The following is a 27,169-nucleotide window of genomic DNA, read 5'->3' as shown; positions in this document are numbered from 1 at the left end:
GTTTCATTTTATATCAGGGCGCCAACTTTCCTTTATTTACAACATATAATATAACCTCATTCCATTAAATGGCAGCCGGTCTGGTCGCCACATATATCATTAGACTCCCTGAACCTCAGAGAATCAGTAGGGAGAGCTGATATGACTCTTTATGCCGGCAAACGAAAGAAATAGGAGAGGGCACCGTAACACTGTTTATACAGTAAGCTTAAAGTACCTCTTTAGACAGTAAGGTTAAGGTACCTGTTTATACAGTATGATTAAAGTACCTCTTTAGACAGTATGATTAAAGTACCTCTTTATACAGTATGATTAAAGTAAATCTTTAGACAGTAAAGTTAAAGTACCTGTTTATACAGTATGCTTAAAGTTCCTCTTTAGACAGTACGGTCCTGGTACCTGTTTGAGTACAGTTAACGGGTACAGGTACAGGTAACAGGTTAACAGATACAGGTAACAGGTTAACAGGTACAGGTAACAGGTTAACAGGTACAGGTATAACAGGTGCACAGTCACAGCCCCCGTGCCTAACTATACTTTTAAGTTATCGGCTCATGACAGTCTAACTGAAACAAGGGTTCGGTTGTCTCCTCAGCAACATCCCTGAGCGGACTATGGAGAAGGAATGTGTTATCCTCACCCGGTTTATACTAAGCCCCGCCTAAAGTGACCCATATATACACGTATTTACATACAGCGGCCTCGGTTCTTTATGTAAGATATAGAGTGAAGCTCCGACTACCTTTGGAGTTACAGTCTTGTTTGTAGTACCTGTTTACAAGCGCTGGTACTGATGGCTGTTTATTAGGGTTGGTCTAGGTAGCTGTCTATAAAGTCTGACTAAAGTCTGATCTTGGTACCTGTTTATAAACTCTTATATTGGTACCAGTTTATAAAGTCTGATCTTGGTACCTGTTTTCAAAAGATGGTTTTGGTTCCTGTTGGAAACGTTTGGACTGAATTCCTGTTGAATCCGTTCTCACGGTTTTACTGTCGATTGATTTGACGAGTTTTTGCACCAGCAAATTAACACGTAACTAAACCGTCTTACCCATTATGTCAAGACGTTTTTAATTCGTTCCAAGCAGCTAAAATTAAGGTGCATTCAACTCCGTGTCACCTCAGTTCGGACGCTGATGTCTAACACGTCAAAACTATGGTTGGTCTCAGTTTTTGACTTAACTGCATCTTAAGCCAACTTTTTTTTTACTTTTTAAATTGGAACTGTTTATATAAATACAGGATATAAAGGTACAGTTTACAGATTTACTGTTTATAAAGGTTCTGTTTAAAAGATACTGTTTATATAGGTGCTGCTAATAGGTACTGCTTAAAAAGGTACAGTTTAACTGTTTTAATAGGTGTTGTTTATGATGGTACTGCTTATAAAAGAACTGTTTATATAGTTACTAGTTATATAAGGACTATTTATAAAGATTACATAGTTACTTATTTAAGAACTGTTTATCTAGTTACTGGTAATATAAGAACTGTTTATATAGTCACTGGTTATATAAGAACTGGTTATATAATATATGCAGTTACTGGTTTACAGCTCGTGTGAGAAAGCCAGTCAATAGATCGACTTTACTCGCGCCAGTACACAAAGACGTGATCTAGAGGCCTATAAATACAGCACTTTACAAAATTCTAGTTAATAAATAGTTTATAATGATTGTTGACGTTGTGAGTTCATATTACTGTTCTTGGCTACCATTACCCAGCACCAACACCACTGGCTACCACTACCCAGCACCAACACCACTGGCTACCACTACCCAGCACCAACACCACTGGCTACCACTACCCAGCACCAACACCACTGGCGACCATTACCCAGCACCAACACCACTGGCTACCACTACCCAGCACCAACACCACTGGCTACCACTACCCAGCACCAACACCACTGGCTACCACTACCCAGCACCAACACCACTGGCTACCACTACCCAGCACCAACACCACTGGCAACCACTACCCAGCACCAACACCACTGGCGACCATTACCCAGCACCAACACCACTGGCGACCATTACCCAGCACCAACACCCCTGGCAACCATTACCCAGCACCAACACCACTGGCTACCACTACCCAGCACCAACACCACTGGCGACCATTACCCAGCACCAACACCCCTGGCGACCATTACCCAGCACCAACACCACTGGCTACCATTACCCAGCACCAACACCACTGGCTACCACTACCCAGCACCAACACCACTGGCTACCACTACCCAGCACCAACACCACTGGCAACAATTACCCAGCACCAACACCACTGGCTACCACTACCCAGCACCAACACCACTGGCTACCACTACCCAGAACCAACACCACTGGCAACAATTACCCAGCACCAACACCACTGGCTACCACTACCCAGCACCAACACCACTGGCTACCATTACCCAGCACCAACACCACTGACTACCATTACCCAGCACCAACACCACTGGCTACCACTACCCAGCACCAACACCACTGGCGACCATTACCCAGCACCAACACCCTGGCGACCATTACCCAGCACCAACACCACTGGCTACCACTACCCAGCACCAACACCACTGGCTACCACTACCCAGCACCAGCACCACTGGCAACAATTACCCAGCACCAACACCACTGGCGACCATTACCCAGCACCAACACCACTGGCTACCACTACCCAGCACCAACACCACTGGCGACCATTACCCAGCACCAACACCACTGGCTACCACTACCCAGCACCAACACCACTGGCAACCATTACCCAGCACCAACACCACTGGCGACCATTACCCAGCACCAACACCACTGGCGACCATTACCCAGCACCAACACCACTGGCTACCATTACCCAGCACCAACACCACTGGCGACCATTACCCAGCACCAACACCACTGGCTACCACTACCTAGCTAGAACACCACTGGCGACCATTACCCAGCACCAACACCACTGGCTACCACTACCCAGCACCAACACCACTGGCGACCATTACCCAGCACCAACACCACTGGCGACCATTACCCAGCACCAACACCCCTGGCAACCATTACCCAGCACCAACACCACTGGCTACCATTACCCAGCACCAACACCACTGGCTACCACTACCCAGCACCAACACCACTGGCTACCACTACCCAGCACCAACACCACTGGCAACAATTACCCAGCACCAACACCACTGGCTACCACTACCCAGCACCAACACCACTGGCTACCACTACCCAGCACCAACACCACTGGCAACAATTACCCAGCACCAACACCACTGGCTACCACTACCCAGCACCAACACCACTGGCTACCATTACCCAGTACCAACACCACTAACTACCATTACCCAGCACCAACACCAGTGGCTACCACTACCCAGCACCAACACCACTGGCGACCATTACCCAGCACCAACACCACTGGCTACCACTACCCAGCACCAACACCACTGGCAACCATTACCCAGCACCAACACCACTGGCGACCATTACCCAGCACCAAAACCACTGGCGACCATTACCCAGCACCAACATCACTGGCGACCATTACCCAGCACCAACACCACTGGCGACCATTACCCAGCACCAACACCACTGGCTACCACTACCCAGCTAGAACACCACTGGCGACCATTACCCAGCACCAACACCACTGGCTACCACTACCCAGCTAAAACACCACTGGCGACCATTACCCAGCACCAACACCACTGGCTACCATTACCCAGCACCAACACCACTGGCGACCATTACCCAGCACCAACACCACTGGCTACCACTACCCAGCACCAACACCACTGGCTACCATTACCCAGCACCAACACCACTGGCTACCACTACCCAGCTAAAACACCACTGGCGACCATTACCCAGCACCAACACCCCTGGCGACCATTACCCAGCACCAACACCACTGGCTACCACTACCCAGCACCAACACCACTGGCTACCATTACCCAGCACCAACACCACTGGCTACCATTACCCAGCACCAACACCACTGGCTACCACTACCCAGCACCAACACCACTGGCTACCATTACCCAGCACCAACACCACTGGCGACCATTACCCCGCACCAACACCACTGGCTACCACTACCCAGCACCAACACCACTGGCGACCACTACCCAGCACCAACACCACTGGCTACCACTACCCAGCACCAACACCACTGGCTACCATTACCCAGCACCTACACCACTGGCTACCACTACCCAACACCACTGGCTACCACTACCCAACACCAACACCACTGGCTACTATTACCCAGCACCAACACCACTGGCTACCACTACCCAGCACCAACACCACTGGCTACCACTACCCAGCACCAACACCACTGGCGACCATTACCCAGCACCAACACCACTGGCTACCACTACCCAGCACCAACACCACTGGCTACCACTACCCAGCACCAACACCACTGGCTACCATTACCCAGCACCAACACCACTGGCTACCATTACCCAGCACCAACACTACTGGCGACCATTACCCAGCACCAACACCACTGGCTACCACTACCCAGCTAAAACACCACTGGCGACCACTACCCAGCACCAACACCACTGGCGACCATTACCCAGCACCAACACCACTGGCTACCACTACCCAGCACCAACACCACTGGCTACCACTACCCAGCACCAACACCACTGGCTACCATTACCCAGCACCAACACCACTGGCTACCATTACCCAGCACCAACACTACTGGCTACCACTACCCAGCACCAACACCACTGGCTACCACTACCCAGCACCAACACCACTGGCTACCATTACCCAGCACCAACACCACTGGCTACCACTACCCAGCACCAACACCACTGGCGACCATTACCCAGCACCAACACCACTGGCTACCACTACCCAGCACCAACACCACTGGCGACCACTACCCAGCACCAACACCACTGGCGACTATTACCCAGCACCAACACCACTGGCTACCACTACCCAGCACCAACACCACTGGCTACCATTACCCAGCACCAACACCACTGGCTACCACTACCCAGCACCAACACCACTGGCGACCATTACCCAGCACCAACACCACTGGCTACCACTACCCAGCACCAACACCACTGGCGACCACTACCCAGCACCAACACCACTGGCGACTATTACCCAGCACCAACACCACTGGCTACCACTACCCAGCACCAACACCACTGGCTACCATTACCCAGCACCAACACCACTGGCTACCACTACCCAGCACCAACACCACTGGCGACCATTACCCAGCACCAACACCACTGGCTACCACTACCCAGCACCAACACCACTGGCGACCACTACCCAGCACCAACACCACTGGCGACTATTACCCAGCACCAACACCACTGGCTACCACTACCCAGCACCAACACCACTGGCTACCATTACCCAGCACCAACACCACTGGCTACCACTACCCAGCACCAACACCACTGGCGACCATTACCCAGCACCAACACCACTGGCTACCACTACCCAGCACCAACACCACTGGCGACCATTACCCAGCACCAACACCACTGGCGACCATTACCCAGCACCAACACCACTGGCTACCTCTACCCAGCACCAACACCACTGGCGACCATTACCCAGCACCAACACCACTGGCTACCACTACCCAGCACTAACACCACTGGCGACCATTACCCAGCACCAACACCACTGGCTACCACTACCCAGCACTAACACCACTGGCTACCACTACCCAGCACCAACACCACTGGCTACCACTACCCAGCACCAACACCACTGGCTACCATTACCCAGCACCAACACCACTGGCTACCACTACCCAGCACTAACACCACTGGCTACCACTACCCAGCACCAACACCACTGGCTACCACTACCCAGCACCAACACCACTGGCTACCACTACCCAGCACCAACACCACTGGCTACCACTACCCTGCACCAACACCACTGGCTACCACTACCCAGCACCAACACCACTGGCTACCACTACCCAGCACCAACACCACTGGCAACCACTACCCAGCACCAACACCACTGGCTACCACTACCCAGCACCAACACCACTGGCTACCACTACCCTGCACCAACACCACTGGCTACCACTACCCAGCACCAACACCACTGGCTACCACTACCCAGCACCAACACCACTGGCTACCATTACCCAGCACCAACACCACTGGCTACCACTACCCAGCACCAACACCACTGGCTACCACTACCCTGCACCAACACCACTGGCTACCACCACCCAGCACCAACACCACTGGCAACCACTACCCAGCACCAACACCACTGGCTACCACTACCCTGCACCAACACCACTGGCTATCATTACCCAGCACCAACACCACTGGCTACCACTACCCAGCACCAACACCACTAGCTACCACTACCCAGCACCAACACTAGGAACGCCATTCTCCCTAAATCCACCCAATTAGGCCCAACACCCTCAACAACTGCAATCTTCCCCTTTCCTAAGACCCCACCCTGCCGATACTTTCTCCACCCCACAACACCAGGACCACCCACCCCCCAACACCAGGACCACCCACCCACCCCACAAAACCAGGACCACCCACCCACCCCACAAAACCAGGACCACCCACCCCACAGCTCCAGAACCACCCCACAACACCAGGACCACCCACCCCCCAACACCAACACCACCCACCCCACAACACCAGGACCACCCACCCCCCAACACCAACACCACCCACCCCACAAAACCAGGACCACCCACCACACAACTCCAGGACCACCCCACAACACCAGGACCACCCACCCCACAATACCAACACCACCCACCCCACAACACCAGGACCACCCACCCCACAACACCAGGACCACCCACCCCACAACACCAGGACCACCCACCCCACAATACCAACACCACCCACCCCACAACACCAGGACCACCCACCCCACAACACCAGGACCACCCACCCCACAACACCAGGACCACCCACCCCCCAACACCAACACCACCCACCCCACAAAACCAGGACCACCCACCACACAACTCCAGGACCACCCCACAACACCAGGACCACCCACCCCACAATACCAACACCACCCACCCCACAACACCAGGACCACCCAACACACAACACTAGGACCAACCCACAACACCAGGACCACCCCATAACACCAGGACCACCCCACAACACCAGAACCACCCACCGCACAAAACCAGGACCACCCCACAACACCAGGACCACCCACCCAACAACACCACAGTAGGACGGCGGTCAGTGAACAAGTGTAGGACGTGCGGTCCGCGAATTACTTCATTATTCTCGGGATATTTACAAACCAGTGAGACCAAAACATAGTTTTTGGTCATATGAAAGGTACAGCAACGCAGTGATAATGCAACATAGTGAATTCCTATAACGTTTGATAAGAAAAAAAATTGAAATAGAACGAGATTTTGGCAAGACGGTGGCACCAGAGGCCTGAGACCACCTTGGACCACCACGTGGGAGGACCTCTGGCGGGGACGTCAACAATTAAGGCGGACATCGCATCATAAATAACCTAATTGTGCTGTGGGATGCTTACTCGGAGGTGAGTGCCTCTCAAAGTCAGTCATACAAGGTGTACAGTGTTTTTTATATAGTAATTAGCTTTGAACATAAGTTAATTAAAATAAGAAAAAGTAGCTCAAGAACCTCAGCTTGGTACTAGTTTCTCACACCTGTGTGTTACATTACACCGCCACTGACTAGACCTACCCTTCCCTCCTCATCATAACACGCCAGTGTAAACACACACACACACACACACGCACGCACAAACCAGGCTACCGCCAACCTCACCCCTCACCACTGGGACTTGACCTTCCATACCTCACCCCCCTGATTGTCCTCCTTCCTCTCCCCCCCCCCTGCTTTGCCTATTTCCCTCTCTTCCTCAATCTCCCTCACTCCCTTTCACTCCCCTTCACTCCCCCCTATCCCTTTTACTCCCTCTCTCCCTCTCCCTCCATCCCTCCACCAGTTAACCCAACCCCCCCACCATGCCACCCCCACAATAAACACACACACACACACACACACACACACACACACACACACACACACAAACACACTCTCGCACACACACACACACACACACACACACACACACACACACAGACACACACACACACACACACACACACACACACACACACACAGACACACACACACACACACACACACACACACACACACACACACACACACACACACACACATACACACAAACACACACGCACATGCACGCACACACACACACACACACACACTAGGTCTGCAGTTAAGGAAGTTGCCATGGAAGTGGCTTCCTCTCAGGAAGCAGCTAGATGTACTAGCCGGCTGATAGAGAGAAATAGAGCAGTAGTAGTAGCAGGCATTAAAGAACAAACAGGGACCAGACCAAAGGAGCGGAGAGACAAGGACAAAAACATGATTAAAGAGATCCTTAAAGAGGTAAGGATGGAGGGAGCTGAGCGAAATGTTGAAAAGGTTTTCAGGCTTGGAAAGTACAACAAGGACAGAGACCGAATGATAAAGGTGGTTTTCATGAGCGAAATCGCGAAATAGGAACTGCTAGCAAGGAAGTGTTGTCTAAAAGGTGTAGAGAAGTTCAAGAAAATATTCCTGCAGAGGGATATGACAAGGGAATAGAGAATACGGACAGCAGACGCGAGGAAGGAGCGCAGGGAGAGAGAAGGAAATCAGAGTACCACAACCCAGAACCCTACAATCCCAGAGGGAAGTGGAGAACCCTCCTCAAAAAGTGCAACAGCCACAGGGATTGGGGCACCACCCCCACATTCTACCCAACAGACACCCAACCTGCCCCATCCCCTGTCAGCCCCCACTAAGTACCCACCTAGGGCACCCTCCCCCCACCCCCCCTCCCCCCCTCCCCCTCCTTCTCCCCCTCACCCCTTTCCCCAGGAGCTCCTTTCTCCCCCCATCCCCCATGCCCTCCCTTCTCCCACATGCCTTTCCATCTCTCCCACCACCATGCCCTCCCTTCCCTCCCTCCCCCCTAAACCCCCCACTCTCCCCCACCCCACCTAAGTCTTCCCCTCTCCCCCACTCCCCTAAACCCTCCCCTCTTCCTCACCTACCTCAGCCCTCCCTTTTCCCCCACGCCCCCCAAGCCCTCCACCCTTTTCTCTCCCCCCAAGCCCCCCCATCTCCCCTATCCCCCACAGCCTCTCCTCCCCCCATGCTTCCTCAACCCTCCCTCTCTTACCCACCCCCTGTACCCTCCCCCTCTTATCCACCCCCTGTACCCTCCCCCTCTTATCCACCCCCTGTACCCTCCCCCTCTCCCCCACCACCCCAAGCCCTCCCTCCTCCACCAATCCCCCCGTGCCAGGCCCCCCCAGCTCCCACTCACCCCAGATACCAAAGATCCCCCCCAGAGAAGAAGCAGAAGAGAGTCAGTTTCAGGGTGATGTACTCGAACATAGATGGGATCACAAGCAAGACAAGTGAACTAAGGGAAAGAGCACAGGAAGTTAACCCAGATGTGATTGGACTCACTGAAACAAAACTCTCTGGAATCATAACGAATGCCGTGTTTCCCCAGGAGTACACAGTAATAAGGAAAGAGAGGGAAGGTAGGGGAGGAGGCGGAGTGGCCCTACTCATGAGAAGGGAATGGAGTTTCAAGGAGATGGCCATCCCGGGCTGTGAGGAGTTCAGAGACTACATAGCAGGCACCAAAACAATGGGAGGACCACGAATAGTAGTAGCAGTAATATACAACCCTCCACCAAATGACAGACGACCCAGTCAAGAGTATGAAAACAACAACATGGCAGTTAACACTATAATTGAGAGGGCAGCCTCTGCTGCCTGTAGAAATAGATCACACCTGCTCATCATGGGCGACTTCAATCACGGAAGGATTGACTGGGAGAACAAGGAACCGCATGGAGACGAGGATACGTGGAGAGCCAAACTATTGGAGGCGGTGACAAGAAACTTTTTAACCCAGCATGTCGGAGAACCCACAAGGATGAGAGGCAATGATGAACCAGCGAGACTCGACCTAGTCTTCACTCTGAACGACTCCGACATAAGAAAAATCGGTTTTGAGGACCCAGTAGGAATGAGCGACCACAGTGTACTGGTGTTTGAGTACTTGATTGAAGAAGGGTTATTGAACTCGAGGAGGGATACCGAAACCAAAAGGTTAGCATACCGAAAGGGAAACTATGAGGGGATAAGAAAATTCCTAACAGATATAGCATGGGAAACAGAGCTCAGGGGAAAGACGGCCCAAGATATGATGGATTACATCACGCAGAAGTGCAAGGACGCAGCAAACAAGTTTGTCCCAGTCCAAAAGGAAAACAGAGAAATGAAGATGAGAAACCCATGGTTTAATCAATGATGTAGGCTAGCTAAGCAGCAAAGTAAAAGGGCATGGAGAAACTATAGGAATAACAGGACACTGGAGAGCAGAGAAAGATACCAGAATGCCAGGAATGAATATGTCAGGAAGAGAAGAAAGGCAGAAAGACAATACGAAAATGACATCGCAAGCAAGGCAAAAACTCAGCCTAAATTGTTGCATAGCCACATTAGGAGAAAAACAACAGTAAAGGAACAGGTTATGAGATTAAGGATAGGGGCGGAAGGATTCACTACAAATGACAAGGAAGTGTGTGAGGAATTGAATAAGAAATTCCAGGAGGTCTTCGCCTTAGAGCAAGGAGAAATTCCAGAGGTAAGTGAGGGAATAGCTAACCAGGACCCAATGGAAGAGTTTGAGATTACTAGCGGGGAAGTAAGGAAGTGTTTACTAGAGTTGGATGTGACGAAGGCTATAGGCCCAGATGGAATCTCCCCTTGGGTTCTAAAGGAAGGAGCAGGAGAACTGTGCCTACCACTCTCCATAGTGTATAACAAATCACTGGCAACAGGGGAACTGCCAGATATTTGGAAAGCAGCTAACGTAGTCCCGATATACAAGAAAGGGGTTAGACAGGAGGCACTGAACTACAGGCCTGTGTCCCTAACCTGCATACCATGCAAGCTGATGGAGAAGATTGTGCGAAAAAAACTAGTGGAGCATCTGGAGCGAAGGAACTTTGTAACACAGCATCAACATGGTTTCAGGGATGGCAGGTCCTGCCTCACAGGGTTACTTGAATTCTACGACCAGGCAACAAAAATAAGGCAAGAAAGAGAAGGATGGGCAGACTGCATATTTTTGGATTGTCAGAAAGCCTTTGATACAGTGCCACACAAGAGGCTAGTGCGAAAGTTGGAGACGCAGGCTGGAATGAATGGGAAGGTACTCCGGTGGATAGAGGAGTACCTAAGCAACAGGAGACAACGAGTCTGTGTGAGGGGTGAGGTCTCAGATTGGCGAGACGTTACAAGTGGAGTCCCGCAGGGATCAGTCCTTGGATCTATACTGTTTCTGGTATATGTAAATGATCTCCCAGAGGGTATAGATTCGTTCCTCTCAATGTTTGCAGATGATGCAAAAATTATGAGGAGGATTGAAACAGAGGATGATAGTAGGAGGCTACAAGATGACCTAGATAGACTAAGTGAATGGTCCAACATATGGCTGTTGAAGTTCAACCCGAGTAAATGCAAAGTAATGAAACTAGGCAGTGGAAACAGGAGGCCAGACACAGGATAGAGAATAGGAGATGAAGTACTTAATGAAACAAACAGAGAAAAAGATCTAGGACTTGATATCACACCAAACCTGTCTCCTGAAGCCCACATAAAGAGAATAACGTCTGAGGCATATGCGAGGCTGGCTAACATCAGAACGGCGTTCAGGAACCTGTGTAAGGAATCATTCAGAATCTTGTACACAACATATGTAAGACCAATCCTGGAGTATGCGGCCCCAGCATGGAGCCAGTCCCTTGTCAAGCACAAGACGAAGCTGGAAAAAGTCCAAAGGTATGCTACTAGTCTAGTCCCAGAAGTAAGAGGCATGAGTTATTAGGAAAGGCTGCGAGAAATGCACCTTACGACACTGGAAGACAGAAGAGTAAGGGGGGACATGATCACAACCTACAAAATCCTCACGGGAATCGACAGGGTAAACAATGCTAAACTATTCAACACTGGAGGGACGCGAACAAGGGGACACAGGTGGAAGCTGAGTACCCAAATGAGCCACAGAGACATTAAAAAGAACTTTTTCAGTGTCAGAGTAGTTAGTAAATGGAATGCACTAGGAAGTGATGTGGTGGAGGCTGACTCCATTCACAGTTTCAAATGTAGATATGATAGAGCCCAGTAGGCTCAGGAATCTGTACACCAGTTGATTGACAGTTGAGAGGCGGGACCAAAGAGCCAGAGCTCAACCCCCGCAATCACAATTAAGTGAGTACAATTAGGTGAGTACCAGGACCACCCACCCCAAAACACCAGGACCACCCACCCCACAACACCAGGACCACCCCACAACACCAGGACCACCCCAAAACACCAGGACCACCCACCCCACAACACCAGGACCACCCCACAACACCAGGACCACCCCACAACACCAGGACCACCCACCCCACAACACCAGGACCACCCCACGACACCAGGACCACCCCACAACACCAGGACCACCCCAAAACACCAGGACCACCCACCCCACAACACCAGGACCACCCCAAAACACCAGGACCACCCACCCCACAACACCAGGACCACCCACCCCACCACACCAGGACCACCCCACAACACCAGGACCACCCACCCCATAACACCAGGACCATCCACCCCACAAACCAGGACCACCCCAAAACACCAGGACCACCCACCCCACAACACCAGGACCACCCCACAACACCAACACCCCCCCACCCCACAACACCAGGACCACCCACCCCACAACACCAGGACCACCCAACCCACAACACCAGGACCACCTCACAACACCAGGACCACCCACCCCACAACACCAGGACCACCTCACAACACCAGGACCACCCACCCCACAACACCAGGACCACCCGACAACACCAGGACCACCCACCCCACAACACCAGGACCACCCACCCCACAACACCAGGACCACCCAACCCACAACACCAGGACCACCCCACAACACCAGGACCACCCACCCCACAACACCAGGACCACCCACCCCACAACACCAGGACCACCCACCCCACAACACCAGGACCACCCACCCCACAACACCAGGACCACCCACCCCACAACACCAGGACCACCCACCCCACCACACCAGGACCACCCCACAACACCAGGACCACCCACCCCATAACACCAGGACCATCCACCCCACAAACCAGGACCACCCCAAAACACCAGGACCACCCACCCCACAACACCAGGACCACCCCCACAACACCAGGACCACCCCACAACACCAGGACCACCCACCCCATAACACCAGGACCACCCACCCCACAACACCAGGACCACCCACCCCACAACACCAGGACCACCCACCCCACAACACCAGGACCACCCCAAAACACCAGGACCACCCACCCCATAACACCAGGACCACCCACCCCACAACACCAGGACCACCACACAACACCAGGACCACCCACCCCACAACACCAGGACCACCCACCCCATAACACCAGGACCACCCACCCTACAACACCAGGACCACCACACAACACCAGGACCACCCACCCCACAACACCAGGACCACCCCACAACACCAGGACCACCCACCCCATAACACCAGGACCACCCCACAACACCAGGACCACCCCACAACACCAACACCCCCCACCCCACAATACCAGGACAACCCACCACACAACACCAGAACCACCACACAACACCAGGACCACCCACCCCACAACACCAGGACTCCCCACCCCACAACACCAGGAGCACCCAACCCACAACACAAGGACCACCCACCCCACAACACCCGGACCACCCCACAACACCAGCACCACCCACCCCACAACACCAGGACCCCCCACCCCACAACACCAGGAGCACCCACCCCACAACACCAGGACCACCCCACAACACCAGGAACACCCCAACAACACCAGGACCACCCACATTACAACACCAGGACCACCCACCCCACAACACCAGGACCACCCCACAACACCAGGACCACCCCACAACACCAGGACCACCCACCCCACAACACCAGGACCACCCACCCCACAACACCAGGACCCCCAACCCCACAACACCAGGAGCACCCACCCCACAACACCAGGACCACCCCACAACACCAGGAACACCCCAACAACACCAGGACCACCCACCCCACAACACCAGCACCACCCACCCCACAACACCAGGACCCCCAACCCCACAACACCAGGAGCACCCACCCCACAACACCAGGACCACCCCACAACACCAGGAACACCCCAACAACACCAGGACCACCCACCCTACAACACCAGGACCACCCACCCCACAACACCAGGACCACCCCACAACACCAGTACCACCCACCCCTACAACACCAGGACCACCCACCCCACAACACCAGGACCACCCACGCCACAACACCAGGACCACCCACCCCACAACACCAGAATCGCCCACCCTACAACACCAGGACCACCCCACAACACCAGGACCACCCCACAACACCAGGACCACCCCACAATACCAGGACCACCCCACAACACCAGGACCACCCACCCCACAACACCAGGACCACCCACCCCAAACACCAGGACCACCCAACCCACAACACCAGAATCGCCCACCCTACAACACCAGGACCACCCACCCCACAACACCAGGACCACCCACCCCACAACACCAGGACCACCCACCCCACAACACCAGGACAACCCAACCCACAACACCAGAATCGCCCACCCTACAACACCAGGACCACCCCACAATACCAGGACCACCCCACAACACCAGGACCACCCACCCTACAACACCAGGACCACCCACCTCACAACACCAGGACCACCCACAACAACACCAGGACCACCCCACAACACCAGGACCACCCACCCTACATCACCAGGACCACCCACCCCACAACACCAGGACCACCCACCTCACAACACCAGGACCACCCACCCCACAACACCAGGACCACCCCACAACACCAGGACCACCCACCCTACATCACCAGGACCACCCACCCCACAACACCAGGACCAGCCACCCAACAACACCAGGACCACCCACCTAACAACACCAGGACCACCCACCCCACAACACCAGGATCACCCACCCTACATCACCAGGACCACCCACCCCACATCACCAGGACCTGCCACCCCACAACACCAGGACCACCCACCCTACAACACCAGGACCACCCACCCCACAACACCAGGACCACCCCACAACACCAGGACCACCCACCCCACAACACCAGGACCACCCCACAACACCAGGACCACCCACCCCACAACACCAGGACCACCCCACAACACCAGGACCACCCACCCCACAACACCAGGACCACCCCACAACACCAGGACCACCCCACAACACCAGGACCACCCCACAACACCAGGACCACCCACCCTACAACACCAGGACCACCCACCCTACAACACCAGGACCACCCACCTCACAACACCAGGACCACCCACAACACAACACCAGGACCACCCCACAACACCAGGACCACCCACCCTACATCACCAGGACCACCCACCCCACAACACCAGGACCACCCACCTCACAACACCAGGACCACCCACCCCACAACACCAGGACCACCCCACAACACCAGGACCACCCACCCTACATCACCAGGACCACCCACCCCACAACACCAGGACCACCCCACAACACCAGGACCACCCACCCTACATCACCAGGACCAGCCACCCAACAACACCAGGACCACCCACCTAACAACACCAGGACCAGCCACCCCACAAAACCAGGACCACCCCACAGCACCAGGACCACCCACCCCACAACACCAGGATCACACCACAACACCAGGACCACCCACCTCACAACACCAGGACCACCCACCCCAAAACACCAGGACCACCCACCCCAAAACACCAGGACCACCCACCCCACAACACCAGGACCACCCCACAACACCTGGAACACCCACCCCACAGCACCAGGACCACCCACCCACAACACCAGGACCACCCACCCCACAACACCAGGACCACCCCACAACACTAGGACCACTAACCCTACAACACCAGGACCACCCCCTCCCCTTCAACACCAGGACCACCCCACAACACCATCACCACCAACACACAACACCAGGACCATCCACCCCACAACACCAGGACCACCCAACTCACAACACCAAGACCACCCACCTCACAACACCAGGATCACCCAACCCACAACACCAGCACCACCCACCCCACAACACCAGAACCACCCACTCTACAACACCAGGACCACCCACCCCACAACACCAGGACCACCCTCCTCACAACACCAGGACAACCCCACAACACCAGGACCACCCACCCCACAACACCAGGACCACCCCACAACACCAGGACCACCCACCCCACAACACCAGGACCACCCCACAACACCAAGACCACCCCACAGCATTAGGACCACCAACAACACCAGGTCCACCCCGTCCCCTACAACCTCAGGATCACCCACCCCACAACACCAGGACCACCCACCCCACAACACCAGGACAACCCCACAACACCAGGACCACCCACCCCACAACACCAAGACCACCCCACAACACCAGGACCACCCCATAACACAATTACCACCACACAACACCAGGACCACCCATCCCACAACACCAGGACCACCCCACAACACCAGGACAACCCCACAACACCAGGACCACCCACCCCACAACACCAGGACAACCCCACAACACCAGGACCACCCACAACACCAGGACCACCCACCCCACAACACCAGGACCACCCACAACACCAGGACCACCCACCCCACAACACCAAGACCACCCCACAACTCCAGGACAACCCCACAACACCAGGACCACCCACAACACCAGGACCACCCATCCCACAACACCAAGACCACCCCACAACACCAGGACCACCCACCCCACAACACCAGGACCACCCACCCCACAACACCAGGACCACCCACAACACCAGGACCACCCACCCCACAACACCAAGACCACCCCACAACACCAGGACCACCCCATAACACAATTACCACCACACAACACCAGGACCACCCATCCCACAAAACCAGGATCACCCCACAACACCAGGACCACCCCCTCCCCTACAACATCAGGACCCCTCCACAACACCAGGACCACCCCCACAACACCAGGACCTCCCCACAACACCAGCACCAATCACCCCACAACACCAGGACTACCCCAAAACCCCAGGACCAGCCACCCAAGAACACCAGGACCACCCACCCCACAACACCAGGACCACCCACCCCAAAACACCAGGACCACCCACCCCAAAACACCAGGACCACTCACCCCACAACACCAGGACCACCCCACAACACCTGGAACACCCACCCCACAGCACCAGGACCACCCACCCCACAACACCAGGACCACCCACCCCACAACACCAGGACCACCCCACAACACTAGGACCACTAACCCTACAACACCAGGACCACCCCCTCCCCTTCAACACCAGGACCACCCCACAACACCATCACCACCAACACACAACACCAGGACCATCCACCCCACAACACCAGAACCACCCAACTCACAACACCAGGACCACCCAACTCACAACACCAGGACCACCCAACCCACAACACCAGCACCACCCACCCCACAACACCAGAACCACCCACTCTACAACACCAGGACCACCCATCCCACAACACCAGGACCACCCTCCCCACGACACCAGGACAACCCCACAACACCAGGACCACCCACCCCACAACACCAGGACCACCCACCCCACAACACCAGGACCACCAACAACACCAGGTCCACCCCCTCCCCTACAACCTCAGGATCACCCACCCCACAACACCAGGACCACCCACCCCACAACACCAGGACAACCCCACAACACCAGGACCACCCACCCCACAACACCAAGACCACCCCACAACACCAGGACCACCCCATAACACAATTACCACCACACAACACCAGGACCACCCACCCCACAACACCAGGACAACCCCACAACACCAGGACCACCCACAACACCAGGACCACCCACCCCACAACACCAAGACCACCCCACAACACCAGGACCACCCACCCCACAACACCAGGACAACCCCACAACACCAGGACCACCCACCCCACAACACCAAGACTACCCCACAACACCAGGACCACCCCATAACACAATTACCACCACACAACACCAGGACCACCCATCCCAGAAAACCAGGATCACCCCACAACACCAGGACCACCCCCTCCCCTACAACATCAGGACCACTCCACAACACCAGGACCACCCCCACAACCCCAGGACCTCCCCACAACACCAGCACCAGTCACCCCACAACACCAGGACTACCCCAAAACCCCAGGACCAGCCACCCAAGAACACCAGGACCACCCACCCCACAACACCAGGACCACCCACCCCACAACACCAGGACCTTCCAGCCCACAACACCAGGACCACCCACCCCACAACACCAGGACCTTCCACCCCACAACACCAGGACCACCCACATCACAACATCAGGACCACCCACCCCACAACACCAGGACTACCCACCCCACAACACCAGGACCTGTTTGAAATTTCCAACACTAATACAATACTATTGTATTATTATAAACTAGTATTAAAATATACTAATTACTGTAGTTACTAAAATTTACTAACAGTAATGTTCACATGAACTAACTATTATATCTGTATACGAATGCTGGAATTCTTACGAAACCAAGCCCAGTATTGCTTCAGATTATACCTACTTAAACACATTTATATCCAGTGTATTAGAGAATTGAATGTGATTCTCTAAAATCATCAGTATTCCGTGTGATAATTATTTACGGATAACATAACTCCCAAATAATTCCAAATCGAGAGTTTTTAGTTACAATTGTTATCAAATAATAATTTTACCGTCACGCGTGAATGCCATGGAGAAAACTAAAATCTTCTCCATTTCTTGTTTACTACCATAAGACGAGAAAGTAATAATATTTAACTCCCTAGAATTACAACCCAGTCTTTTTTAAAGCATTTAAGCCACAATTACGCGAAATAATATTATTCGTGATAAATAATTTCTGTGGCGAATGCGGGACGCTAGTGGGTGAGGGAGGGGAAGCCATTGTTGTTTGTGGTGGACGAGACGCCAGAGTGTGGCGTTGAAGTCTCGTGTTGCGGAAATTGAGCAACAAGGTCGTGGTGTCAGAGTCTGAGACACGTGAAGTTGAGATCACCAGCAAGAATTACCCTGGTACTCAACATAGAATGATTTAATACTATTCTACATGATCTGCAGTGACCGGCCACTAATAACGCGTCGACATCCAAGCCAAGCTATCAACCACATGTACAACATTGTGGGAGCGTGAGCTTGAGACGCAGTTTCGGCAAGCTTCAACACAATCTGTACCCTTAGCTAAGTATATAACTCCCTTTTGATGCATCATTAGAGATTGTATATGTCAGGGCAGCTTGTCGGTAGATCGAGCGACCATAACAAATCCCATGTTAGTATCATAACAAAATTGTTTTCCATTTTCATGAATATTAATATTTTAGTGGCCTAGTTCAATGCTACGTACTATCCCTTAAATTACAGCTCGCATGTGAGGAGTCAACGAGCTGTTACCTTACCCCGTGTTATTCATCTCCAAGTGTTTCTATGAGGAATTCCGGAGATCCCGAGGATGAGTCGTGACTGATGTCATTGAAATGGTCTTAAAGCTAAGACTTTTTTTTGTACTCGATCATTTATTCTAAATTTCATTATTTCTATATCATATTGTCCAATTGGATACTGATCATGTACCCTGGAGATAATCCGTGTTTATTTGAATGATTAATTTCTGATGCAAATGATCTTTATAATTACTGGTGATAATCTTCTATAGATTTCTTTAATTTGGTCATAAGATTAGTTATTACACAATGGACTGGTGCACGAACCACACTAGTTCCTAGACGTATATGAAGTTCTAGCAATAACCCCCCAATGTAGGTGTTTGAGGCTTTGATTCAAGTTAATTATCTATACAGCCCATTAATTATTTCAGTGATTATACTTCCTAATATTTAGCCATAGACACTGGTTCTTCCTGGAATTTTAATGATCACTTTTTTATTAGTTTCCCTTTTTTCTATAAAAGCGGGTGGTCCTTCGTAATTGATTTCATTACTTTAATAATTAAATAAATAGAGTCAAGCCCCAAATGTCTCACATTATGGTCCTTATCGAACCGGATAAACATAAAATATAAATATACATACTAATTAGTAATAACTAATCACCGTGTGAAGTAGTATAGACTAACCATTTTAATTAATTGTGTCTACCGACAGCGTAACACACAGGTTAGCCTAAGTCACACCAAGTCATTGCTACTTACACCTCGTGTATAAGGTAGCACTCGTGGGACACAGTCAATTACCCACAACAATTAGGCCTACACTTCATACTGAAGTAAGAATCTTTAGGTCACCAGGAGCAACAGCTCATAACTTGTATATTAATTCCTCACTAATACCAATTATGTGTTAACCATTTGGGCTATACAAATATTTCAATATACGGCTGTCAGCTTACTGTCCATTATAGCCTAAATTCAATCCATAATTACTGATTCACTCAAGTCAGTGGATCATTAACATTTTAGGATCCAGTATGCTAATATAAATTGCTGATCCCATACTAATTAATCATTACTAACCATGATAACATTTTATTCCACAATTAGGAGTACATTCAGGAGTTTGATATTATTTACGGCAGTAGAATACTTGCCAAACACAATTAATTCTCTTCTGTTCATTTAATTTCTTATACACATAATTTCTACCAGTGTATATATTATATAAATTATAAAATCCCAAAAACCCAAAAATACAGCACAACTATTTGCACATTACTGCACCACAATATAATCTTTGCCAACCTTTAATAGGTAGGAATTTAGGCTGTGATTGTGCTGAATTTGGCACAAACACAGCCTAAATAAATTTGTAGTTTCTTGAGTAGAAATTCTCACGACTAGGCTTGAGCTAGTTAGTGGCATATGTATTATTCATTCTTGTGCTGACCCTATCAAGGGTGGGATTAACCATTTATTGTGTAATTATATTTATTGCATATTTTTATGTACATCTTTGAGTGTTACTGTAAGTTCACTACCCATCCAAGGCTGATTTTGAAGAGCTAAGCTAAGGAACACCTGTAGTGAGACCAAGGTACCACTCAAATCTTAGTTGCTTATTATTAGGTAGGTAGCTAACCTCTAAATGAGGTAAATTGCAATCAGTCTCAAGAAAATATCAGGCTGTCAATAATTATACCTGCTCTACATAAAGGAGCAGACACCATAGCTGTACAAGTAGCTATATAAGCCCTATAAGGCTCAAATTTACCACAAAAATGGCTACTCCAGAAAGGACTGCAAGATTCTTGAGAAGTCTTCAAGTTCACCTATCAAAACTACTTGTCAAATGTGACAACTGTATAAAAACTAACCCAGTTGACGTCTTCAGACTAGTAAGTTCCATAAGAGTAGCTAACCAAAAATATGATCATATAAAGGTTGTAATCGAGTCTTATAGGAACTTACTCCATGTCAGTAATCCTGACTCAGACAAATTACGTCTGACAGAATCTGATCTTGATGACTATGAATGTATCATTCAAGACAAGTTAGACCGATATAAAAGGGTGCTTGCATCACAAGATGTTCCGGAGTGGATAGAACAGTTCTTTAGTAGACCTACACCCGAGCATGCACCCAGTTCAGATGAAATACTTGAGCTACCTCAAGATGAGGAGAATCCTCTAATCAATACTGATCACTATACAGGATCAACAACTGAAGTACAACCTTCATTTTCTAACATCTCATCTAATACAACTTCACGTAATAATTTGTTTACAGAGTCTGATCAATTTTCAGACAGCTCTTCTCAATGTTCCCTGGATTCTATAAATTCAATGCAGGAGGCTACTGAATTAACTAGCTCCTCACAGGAACCCAGAGTAACAAGTGAAGCTGCAGATGAAACTCTTAGTGAAGCTGCAATAATCAGTGAATCTGAACCAGAAAATGATAAAGCTAATGCTGCAGCAGCAGCCGAAGCTGTAATTAAAGTTGAGGCTAAGCAAGAAGCCTTAAGCGATACAAGTAATGGTCACAATTGCTCACACCAGCCTTCTAAAGTAAGTGCTAACAATGAGAAGACTGTTATTAACCTTGTACACCAATTACTAGATTTATCTCCACCAGAACAATCAGTCGACTCTTTACAAGCCTTTAGTTTTCAGCTTGAGTCACTGTTAAATTCCTTCAGTAAAGAGGTGGATCACCCAACTGCTGAGTGGATGACTAAATTATCATCCAAAGAAAATTGTCTGGTGACACACTCAATAAATTATATGTATACCAGAATGGTAATACCCTGTCAATGCAGGATATATTTGCAGGTTTGCGCAATATGAGCAATCATACAGAAACCAGGCACTTTTTTTTTTGTATTTATATTTTTACATGCAAGCATGCGATTTAAATTACAATAAAACATAAAATTAGAAACATAACAGAACAAAACAAGAAACCGCCGGCCAGAAGGACCGACAGAACAACAATTACCAAAAATGGAAAGGGTACAAGAAATGCAGAATAAATAAACAAAAGGTTACAAAATAGAGAACAAAACAGAAAACAATTCACAAACAAGCATGCAATGCAAGCAAACCAGAACATAGCAACAAGTTAAACATTTTAGCAGTATGAAACAAAACAGAAGCGCCGGCCTGAAGGACCGACAACAAAGCACAACAGTATGAACAAATTGAAATATAATAAAAAATACAATAAAATAGCACACCAATAACAAACAAAAAATATAAAAAGATACAAATAAAAGACAACACATAAGCATAAAATAAAACACATAGGGCACGGTAATAACACAAAACAAATACATGAAGACTAACACACACACCAAACCACCCGCCTCGCCACAAACAAAGGGAGAGTCACGGGCACAAACTACCGAAAGGCAAACAAACAGCCAGAAGGGCACACAGCACAAAAGTAAGCACAAAAGTAGAAAATCATCAGACATACTTGCCCGGAAACACGTCCCGAGGGAATCGTACATGGAACGCCTCCCATCGTAACCACTGCCAAGGGCCCTGACCATCCACCGGGGATGCCATATCATCCGGGACATTGGCAACAAACACCCTCAAACAGGGCACCCAAATGGTATCACTCCTGATCCTAGTGACCGGCACACGCTCCCACACCAATGGAATTGCCCCACCCTTAAAGTCCAACGCCTCTTCGCAGATCAGTAACAGAGCAATCCGCGCCCAGTGACCCAACGGCATCACAGACTCCGGTAACACAGTCCCCAAGTCCCCAATGGATATCCTCAGAGGAGGGAGCCGGACAGAAGGCACTATCACAGGGGCACCAGCGTCCACGGGCACACCACCGGACGACCGCCGGGATACCGAACTGCGCACATCCTTCCGCAAGGTCACCACCAGGCCACGCCCAACCCCTTCATCCCCACCATCCTTGGCAGCGGAGGCCACCACTCCCCACCGCGGAGAGGCCCCCGGTGGAGAAGAAACATCAGGCACACCCGAGACACAGGCATCAACGTCAGCACACACATGGACTTCCGCTACCACTAACTTCGGAGCCAACGACGTATCCGGAACCACTCCATCCACACCCGAAGACCCACAGTCACTAAATTCCCCAACATCAGCCCAGGCAGACGACGAACGCCGGGAACGTTTGGGCACCGGCCTGAGATCGTCAGAGCCGGAAGCTGACTCAGAAACATGGGCCCCACTAGCCGGACGAACTGACGCCCGCCGCAGAACAGCAGCAGCCTCGACCACAGCGGGAACTGGACCACACACATCAGGGGCCCCCACAGCCACCCCAGCAGGGACCCGAAGCGAGGATGCAGGGCCAGGCGCAGCAGCTGAAGTCGGATGTGCACACGGCGATGCCTCACAGGGAGCAACAGGAAGGTCCACGGGCGCAACAGCGACAGGAGCAGGAGCAGCATCCGACGGCACTGCAACATCCGGAGGAGGGTCGGTGACAACCGGGGAAACGTCGGGCGACTCAGGGGGAGCCTCAGCAACGAACGGGACGCTCACCTCCTCACCCCCGGAGTCCTCGTCCAGAGGGAGCGGTGGGAAATCCTCTTCCCGGAACAAGTTGACCTGATCAACCGGGGCCGCATCGCACCTGGCAGCCTGATGCCCCAACAGGCCACACCGGAAACAGGTACGAGGCTGCCGGGCATAGTATACCCGGACGTAGTACCCCAGAAGCCGGACCGAAGATGGAATATCCGACCGCAGGCGCATCCCCAAGGTGCGAACGTTCGTCCGCCTACCTGCATACCTCCCAGAGGAGAGCTTGTTGACCCGCACACTGACGACCGCTCCAAACCGCTGAAAGTAACGCCGGAGAACGTCCTCGGGAAACTCCAGGGGCGCCCCATGCACACTGACATACGTCAGTGCACTACTACGATCCGAGATGGATACAGAGCCGGCACCATCTGGCAGCGACAACGAACGTCCCTCGTAACGACGGAGAAAATCACAGTACACCTCCTCCGTCACGAACTTGATGACAACCCGGTGGGCAGTTACAAGCTCAACACCGTAAACGGCCATCACAGGGACACGGAGCATGTCGCACATGACCATTTCAATAGCCGCATATCCAGCACGACCAGTGAACTCCAGGCCCACGGAGTTCATGCGCTTAACAGGAGGAAGGGGACCACCCATGGCAAGCTCGCGACGTCAACACGCAGCCAGCAACAACAGCAGGCGGGGGGGGGGGGGGCAGAGACGCCCACACCCCCTGGTGACGAAAACAGCGAACACCCCAAACTACCAGCGGCCAGACGACACGTCTGTACCTCACGGCAGCTCCAGGTGGACTCCCCAAACCAGGCACTTAATGCCTCATCTGAATGCACCGAAATTGTACCCACATCAGTTTCCTTACCTGAAACTCCTAACGTGACACTGTCACTAGGTAATAAGAGTACTAATATTCAATGTAATAACAATAAGTCAAATACTGATTCATCAGTAAGGCCCAAGAGCCCCACAGGTGCTCCTAAGAGACCTAATAGTCCAAAGAGCACTCCCAATAACTCCACAGGTGCTTCTAAGAGACCTAATGGTCCAAAGAGCACTCCCAAGAGCCCAGTAATGGCTCCCCAGAGTACACCAAGTACTCACAAGAGAATAAATAACAAGCAAATGCAAGCAGCAAAACCATCTCAACCTGCAGGTATTGTTTTACCTAAACCGGTAACCCCTATACGAGCTGTAGGATGGGGAATGTGCTTGTTTTGCAATCAAAAACATTCTCTGTACAAATGTACCAATTACCCTAATAGAGACACAAGAGTCAGACGACTCAAACAGTTACACAAATGTACTTGGTGTCTCAAATCACATAATGTTAATATCTGTGACACCCCACTGAACACCTGCAATAGGTGTAGAAGGGGCAAGCATCATGCTGCACTGTGCAAATTAGTTAGGACAAATTATGTCAATCCTAGAATAGGAGGTAGAGAATCTACACCAGTACAGTGCTGCAAGGTGCGAGATGTGTACAACGTAATTTCACAAGCATCTCAAGTGGATGCTGCTTTGCCCACTGCCCAACTTCAAGTAAAGAACAGAGGAGCCAAGATCACCACTCGTGGACTACTTGATCAAGGTTCCCAGAGAACTTTCATAACTCAGAAAGCGGCAGAGGCACTCAATTTACAACCAATCAGACAGGTAAAATTAAACTTGTCAGGGTTCATGATAAATCGAGGAACCCATGAATACTTAGTAGTTCAACCGCTTGTACGACTAGGTAGTCATGCCAAGGCTGTCCAAGCCATTGTTGTAAATCAAATACCTTTAGACTTAAATATTAAGGGTCTGGGGTACACAGCCCACTTCCTGCAGGAACGTGAAATTAATTTGGCTGAAAACAAGTTAACGTCTGACCGCCTTAACGATGTAAATATACTAGTAGGAGCAGACTACTATTACCAGTTCATAACTGGACATGTTAAACGATTGGGCATGAATATGCTCCAATCTGCAGGTGGCTACTTACTTACTGGTAAAGTTCTGAATGTGAACAAGCCTAAGCCTGCCAACAATAATAAATTAGCAGTAAATCAATTCTCCAGTAGCAAGCTAAAATGAGAAACACAGCTGAGTAATAAACTCAGATTGAATGTAGTACAATTAGAATTCGCCGAGATGTTTCATAGCTCTCAGTGGAAAACCAGTGGTCCGTACTCAAACAAGTACAAGTCACAGCGACCAAGCCATTGAATGCACTGCAGAGCTAGAATTATTCTCGACAAGTAGTAATTGACCACACTCAGTCTTCCTAGGTAAATTATAATGTTAGACTAGAGAATCTAGCACTCCCTAGGTAATTAATAATATTAGGCTAGAGAATCTAGCACTCAATGCCTCTGGCATTTCCTGAATTTAGTAATACTATGAAGTCATCAAGCAACTTCTGTCATTATAAATTCACTAGGACCACTGGTCCACAATACTTGCGCTTAAGGTTTGCCAAGAAAACCTTCTTAATACAATGTTTTCTGCACTAAGAGTTAGTGATAAATACTTGCATCAATTTTGTTTGAGTTGTTTTTCTTTCGTTTCTGCTTAATTATTGTAGGAGCGCAGCACGAACAAACTTGCAAACTTACCAATGCGTAACTGAATCTACAGAGAACTAATAACCCGTGAAACGTTTAGGTTGGGAAAATGTTACAAATTATCTTGAATAGGATTAATCGTAGCAGTAATTTAATTTCCAGCAATCTTAGGTTTCCCTTTGTTTAATGCATTATCGTTAAACATCAGCATTGTTAATTAACATGCTTCATGAGCTCAATATAGCTCACCTTAGAATTAACGTAACAATTGAGTGCTTATTGTTCATCATGCGAATACGAGCTCAATATTGCTCGCCATGATAATTGAACACTTTAATGTTCCCCATGTCACGAGCACTGCTCGCCATGATAATTGAACGAT

This window comes from Procambarus clarkii, chromosome 64 (genome assembly GCF_040958095.1).
Source record: "Procambarus clarkii isolate CNS0578487 chromosome 64, FALCON_Pclarkii_2.0, whole genome shotgun sequence".
Taxonomy (NCBI): domain Eukaryota; kingdom Metazoa; phylum Arthropoda; class Malacostraca; order Decapoda; family Cambaridae; genus Procambarus; species Procambarus clarkii.
The sequence above is the reverse complement of the archived record's forward strand: the minus strand, read 5'-3'. Positions refer to the sequence as shown.